Below are 6675 nucleotides of genomic sequence, written 5' to 3' on the forward strand. Positions count from 1 at the left end.
TTTAGTAGTGATAGCATAAGTAGCACGACAACCCCGATGGCGACACGTTGATGGATGATCATGGTGTGGCGCCGGTGACAAGAAGATCGTGCCGGTGCTTTGGTGATGGAGATCAAGAAGCACGTGATGATGGCCATATCATGTCACTTATGAATTGCATGTGATGTTAATCCTTTTATGCACCTTATTTTGCTTAGAACGACGGTAGCATTATGAGGTGATCTCTCACTAAAATTTCAAGACGAAATTGTGTTCTCCCCGACTGTGCACCGTTGCTACAGTTCGTCGTTTCGAGACACCACGTGATGATCGGGTGTGATAGACTCAACGTTCACATACAACGGGTGCAAAACAGTTGCCCACGCGGAACACTCGGGTTAAGCTTGACGAGCCTAGCATGTGCAGACATGGCCTCGGAACACATGAGACCGAAAGGTCGATCATGAATCATATAGATGATATGATTAGCATAGGGATGCTTACCACTGAAACTACTCCCGACTCACGTGATGATCGGACTTGGGATAGTGTAGGTGGATCATGAACCACTCAAATGACTAGAGAGATGTACTTTTTGAGTGGGAGTTTAGCATCTAATTTGATTAAGTTGAACTCTAATTATCTTGAACATAGTCTAAGTCCACTTTGAATATATTTGTGTTGTAGATCATGGCTCACGCAAGTGTCATCCTCAATTTTAATACGTTCCTAGAGAAAGCTAAGTTGAAAGATGATGGAAGCAACTTTGTAGACTGGGCTCGTAATCTTAAGCTAATCTTACAAGCTGGAAAGAAGGATTATGTCCTTAATGCTGCGCTAGGAGATGAACCACCCGCTACGGCTGATCAGGATGTTAAGAACGCTTGGTTAGCGCGTAAGGAGGACTACTCAATAGTTCAATGTGCAGTCTTGTATGGCTTAGAACCGGGACTTCAACGTCGCTTTGAGCGTCATGGAGCATTTGAGATGTTCCAGGAGTTGAAGTTCATCTTTCAGAAGAACGCCCGGATCGAGAGGTATGAGACCTCCGATAAATTCTATGCTTGCAAGATGGAGGAAAACTCGTCTGTCAGTGAACATGTGCTTAAAATGTCTGGGTACTCAAACCGTCTAGCTGAACTGGGGATTGAACTCCCGCAAGAAGCTATCACTGACAGAATCCTTCAATCACTGCCGCCAAGCTATAAAGGCTTTGTGTTGAACTACAACATGCAAGGGATGAACAAGTCTCCCGGCGAGTTGTTTGCGATGCTGAAAGTCGCAGAGTCTGAACTCCGTAAAGAACATCAAGTGTTGATGGTGAGCAAGATCACTAGTTTCAAGAGAAACGGCAAAGGCAAGAAGGGCAATTCGAAGAAGAGCGGCAAGCCTGTTGCCAATCCGCCGAAGAAACCCAAGGCTGGACCTAAGCCTGAAACAGAGTGCTTCTATTGCAAGGGTATGGGTCACTGGAAGCGCAATTTCCCCAAGTATCTGGCAGATAAGAAGGCGGGCAAAGAAAAATCAGGTATATTTGATATACATGTTATTGATGTGTACTTAACCAGCTCTCGTAGTAGTGCCTGGGTATTCGATACCGGTTCTGTTGCTCACATTTGCAACTCGAAGCAGGAACTGCGGAATAGACGAAGGATGGCGAAAGACGAAGTGACGATGCGCGTAGGAAACGGTTCCAAGGTTGATGCAATCGCCGTCGGCACAGTGTCACTTCAACTACCATCGGGATTAGTGATGAACTTAAATCATTGTTATTTAGTGCCTGCGTTGAGCATGAACATTATATCTGGATCTTGTTTATTGCGAGACGGTTACTCTTTTAAGTCTGAGAATAATGGTTGTTCTATTACTATGAGTAACATCTTTTATGGTCATGCACCGAATGTGAGAGGATTGTTCATATTGAATCTTGATAGAGATACGCATATACATAACATTGAGACCAAAAGAGTTAGAGTAAACAATGATAGCGCCATATTTTTGTGGCACTGCCGCTTGGGTCATATTGGTGTAAAGCGCATGAAGAAACTCCATGCTGATGGACTTTTGGAGTCACTTGACTTTGATTCACTTGACACGTGCGAACCATGCCTCATGGGCAAGATGACTAAGACTCCGTTCTCCGGAACAATGGAGCGTGCAAGTGACTTGTTGGAAATCATACATACCGATGTGTGTGGTCCAATGAGCGTGGAGGCACGCGGCGGATATCGTTATTTTCTCACCTTCACTGACGATCTAAGTAGATATGGTTATGTCTACTTGATGAAGCACAAGTCTGAAACATTTGAAAAGTTCAAGCAATTTCAGAGTGAAGTGGAAAATCATCGTAACAAGAAGATCAAGTTCCTACGGTCTGATCGTGGGGGTGAATATCTGAGTTTCGAGTTTGGTACTCACTTAAGACAATGTGGAATTGTTTCGCAGTTAACACCGCCCGGAACACCACAGCGTAATGGTGTGTCCGAACGTCGTAATCGTACTTTATTAGAAATGGTGCGATCTATGATGTCTCTTACTGATTTGCCGTTATCATTTTGGGGTTATGCATTAGAAACAGCTGCATTCACTTTAAATAGGGCATCATCGAAATCCGTTGAGACGACACCATACGAACTGTGGTATGGCAAAAGGCCAAAGTTGTCATTTCTTAAAGTTTGGGGATGTGATGCTTATGTCAAAAAGCTTCAGCCTGAAAAGCTGGAACCCAAAGCGGAAAGGTGCGTCTTCATAGGTTACCCAAAAGAGACAGTTGGGTACACCTTCTATCTCAAATCCGAGGGCAAAGTGTTTGTTGCTAAGAACAGAACTTTTCTCGAGAAGGAGTTTCTCTCGAGAGAATTGAGTGGGAGGAAGATAGAACTTGACGAGGTTGTCGAACCTCTCATCCCTCTGGATGGTGGCGCAGGGCAAGGGGAAACCTCTGTCGTTGCGACGCCGGTTGAGGAGGAAGTTAATGATGATGATCATGAAACTCCAGTTCAAGTTTCTGTTGAACCACGCAGGTCGACGAGATCACGCGCTGCTCCAGAGTGGTACGGTAATCCCGTCTTATCAATCATGTTGTTAGACAACAATGAACCTGCAAATTATGAAGAAGCGATGGTGGGCCCAGATTCCAACAAATGGCTAGAAGCCATGAAATCCGAGATAGGATCCATGTATGAGAACAAAGTATGGACTTTGGAGATACTGCCTGAGGGCCGCAAGGCTATTCAGAACAAATGGATCTTTAAGAAGAAGACGGACGCTGACGGTAATGTGACCGTTTATAAAGCTCGACTTGTGGCAAAGGGTTTTTCACAAGTTCCAGGAATTGACTACGATGAGACTTTCTCTCCTGTAGCGATGCTTAAGTCCGTCAGAATCATGTTAGCAATAGCTGCATTTTTCGATTATGAAATCTGGCAGATGGATGTCAAAACGGCGTTCCTTAACGGTTTCCTTAAGGAAGAGTTGTATATGATGCAACCCGAAGGTTTTGTCGATCCTAAAAATGCTGACAAAGTGTGCAAACTCCAGCGATCCATTTATGGACTGGTGCAAGCATCTCGGAGTTGGAACAAACGCTTTGATGAGGTGATCAAAGCATTTGGGTTTATACAAGTGGTTGGAGAATCTTGTATTTACAAGAAAGTGAGTGGGAGCTCTGTGGCGTTTCTAATATTATATGTGGATGACATATTACTGATTGGAAACAACGTAGAGCTTTTGGAGAGCATAAAAGGTTACTTGAATAAAAGTTTCTCTATGAAGGACCTAGGAGAAGCTGCTTACATTCTAGGCATTAAGATCTATAGGGATAGATCAAAACGCCTGATAGGACTTTCACAAAGCACATACCTTGATAAAGTTTTGAAGAGGTTCAAAATGGAACAGTCCAAGAAAGGGTTCTTGCCGGTGTTACAAGGTACGAGATTGAGTAAGACTCAGTGCCCAGCAACTGATGAAGATAGAGAGCATATGCGCTCCGTCCCCTATGCTTCAGCCATAGGTTCTATCATGTATGCGATGTTGTGCACTAGACCGGATGTTAGCCTGGCCATAAGTATGGCAGGCAGGTTCCAGAGTAATCCAGGAGTGGATCACTGGACGGCGGTCAAGAATATCCTGAAGTACCTGAAAAGGACTAAGGAGATGTTTCCTACGTGCACGAAGACCTATCATGGTGATGTCCATCTACGAGAGGGGATTTCCGATCTACGTACCCTTGTAGATCGCACAATAGAAGCGTTAAGAAACGCGGTAGATGTAGTGGAACGTCCTCACGTACCTCGATCCGCCCTGCGAACCGTCCCACGAACCGTCCCGCGATCCGTCCCACGATCCGCTCCGATCTAGTGCCGAACGGACGGCACCTCCGCGTTCAGCACACGTACAGCTCGACGATGATCTCGGCCTTCTTGATCCAGCAAGAGAGACGGAGAGGTAGATGAGTTCTCCGACAGCGTGACGGCGCTCCGGAGATTGGTGGTGATCTAATCTCAGCAGGGCTCCGCCCGAGATCCGCAGAAACGCGATCTAGAGGTAAAACCGTGGAGGTATGTGGTCGGGCTGCCGTGGCAAAAGTTGTCTCAAATCAGCCCTAAAACCCCACTATATATAGGAGGGAGGGAGGGGAGGAGGCAGCCTCAAAAACCTAAAGGTTTGGCCAAAATTGGAGGTGGAGGAGTCCTACTCCAATCCTACTTGGAGTAGGATTCCACCTTCCCACTTGGAAACTCTTTCCACCTTGTGTTTTTTCCTTCTCAAACCTTATGGGCCTTAGTGGGAACTTATTCCAGCCCAGTAGGGGCTGGTTTATCTCTTCCCATAGCCCATGAGACCCCTTGGGGCGTGACACCCCTCTTGATGGTCCCCGGACCCCTCCCGGCACTCCCAGTACACTACCGATTAGCCCGAAACTTTTCCGGTAATGCACGAAAACGTTCCGGTAACCAAATGAGGTCATCCTATATATCAATCTTCGTTTGCGGACCATTCCGGAAACCCTCGTGGCGTCCGTGATCTCATCCGGGACTCCGAACAACATCCGGTAACCAACCATATAACTCAAATACGCATAAAACAACGTCGAACCTTAAGTGTGCAGACCCTGCGGGTTCGAGAACTATGTAGACATGACCTGAGAGACTCCTCGGTCAATATCCAATAGCGGGACCTGGATGCCCATATTGGATCCTACATATTCTACGAAGATCTTATCGTTTGAACCTCAGTGCCAAGGATTCATATAATCCCGTATGTCATTCCCTTTGTCCTTCGGTATGTTACTTGCCTGAGATTCGATCGTCAGTATCCGCATACCTATTTCAATCTCGTTTACCGGCAAGTCTCTTTACTCGTTCCGTAATACAAGATCCCGCAACTTACACTAAGTCACATTGCTTGCAAGGCTTGTGTGTGATGTTGTATTACCGAGTGGGCCCCGAGATACCTCTCTGTCATACGGAGTGACAAATCCCAGTCTTGAGCCATACTAACTCAACGAACGCCTTCGGAGATACCTGTAGAGCATCTTTATAGTCACCCAGTTACGTTGCGACGTTTGATACACACAAATCATTCCTCCGGTGTCAGTGAGTTATATGATCTCATGGTCACAGGAACAAATACTTGACACGCAGAAAACAGTAGCAACAAAATGACACGATCAACATGCTACGTCTATTAGTTTCGGTCTAGTCCATCACATGATTCTCCTAATGATGTGATCCCGTTATCAAGTAACAACACTTGCCTATGGCTAGGAAACCTTGACCATCTTTGGTCAACGAGCTAGTCAACTAGAGGCTTACTAGGGACAGTGTTTTGTCTATGTATCCACACAAGTATTGTGTTTCCAATCAATACAATTATAGCATGGATAATAAACGATTATCATGAACAAAGAAATATAATAATAACTAATTATTATTGCCTCTAGGGCATATTTCCAACAGTCTCCCACTTGCACTAGAGTCAATAATCTAGTTCACATCACCATGTGATTTCAACGAATCCAACACCCATATAGTTCTTGGGTCTCATCACGTCTTGCTCGTGAGAGAGGTTTTAGTCAACGGTTCTGAAACTTTCAGATCCGTGCGTTCTTTACAAATCTTTATGTTATCTTATAGATGCTACTACTATGTGCTATTCGGAAATGCTCCAAATATCTACTCTACTATACGAATCCGTTTCACTACTCATAGTTATTCGGATTAGTGTCAAAGCTTGCATCGACGTAACCCTTTATGACGAACTCTTTAACCACCTCCATAATCGAGAAAAATTCCTTAGTCTATTTAGTTACTAAGGATAACTTTGACCGCTGATCAGTGATTCAATCCTGGATCACTCTGTGTACCTCTTAACAGACTTGCTGCAAGGCACACATCACGTGCGGTACTCAGCATGGCATACTTTAGAGTCTACGGCTAAGGCATAGAAGACGACCTTCGTCTATTCTCTTTATTCTGCCGTAGTCGGGTTTTGAGTCTTACTCAAATTCACACCTTACAACACAGTCAAGAACTCCTTCTTTGCTGATCTATTTCGAATTCCTTAAAAAACTTGTCAAGGCATGCATCTTGTTGAAACTTCTATTAAGCGTTTTGATCTATCACCATAGATCTTGATGCTCAACGTTCAAGTAGCTCAATCCAGGTATTCCTTTGAAAAACTCCTTTCAAACAA

The sequence above is a fragment of the Hordeum vulgare genome, chromosome 2H (assembly GCF_904849725.1).
Source record: "Hordeum vulgare subsp. vulgare chromosome 2H, MorexV3_pseudomolecules_assembly, whole genome shotgun sequence".
Classification (NCBI taxonomy): domain Eukaryota; kingdom Viridiplantae; phylum Streptophyta; class Magnoliopsida; order Poales; family Poaceae; genus Hordeum; species Hordeum vulgare.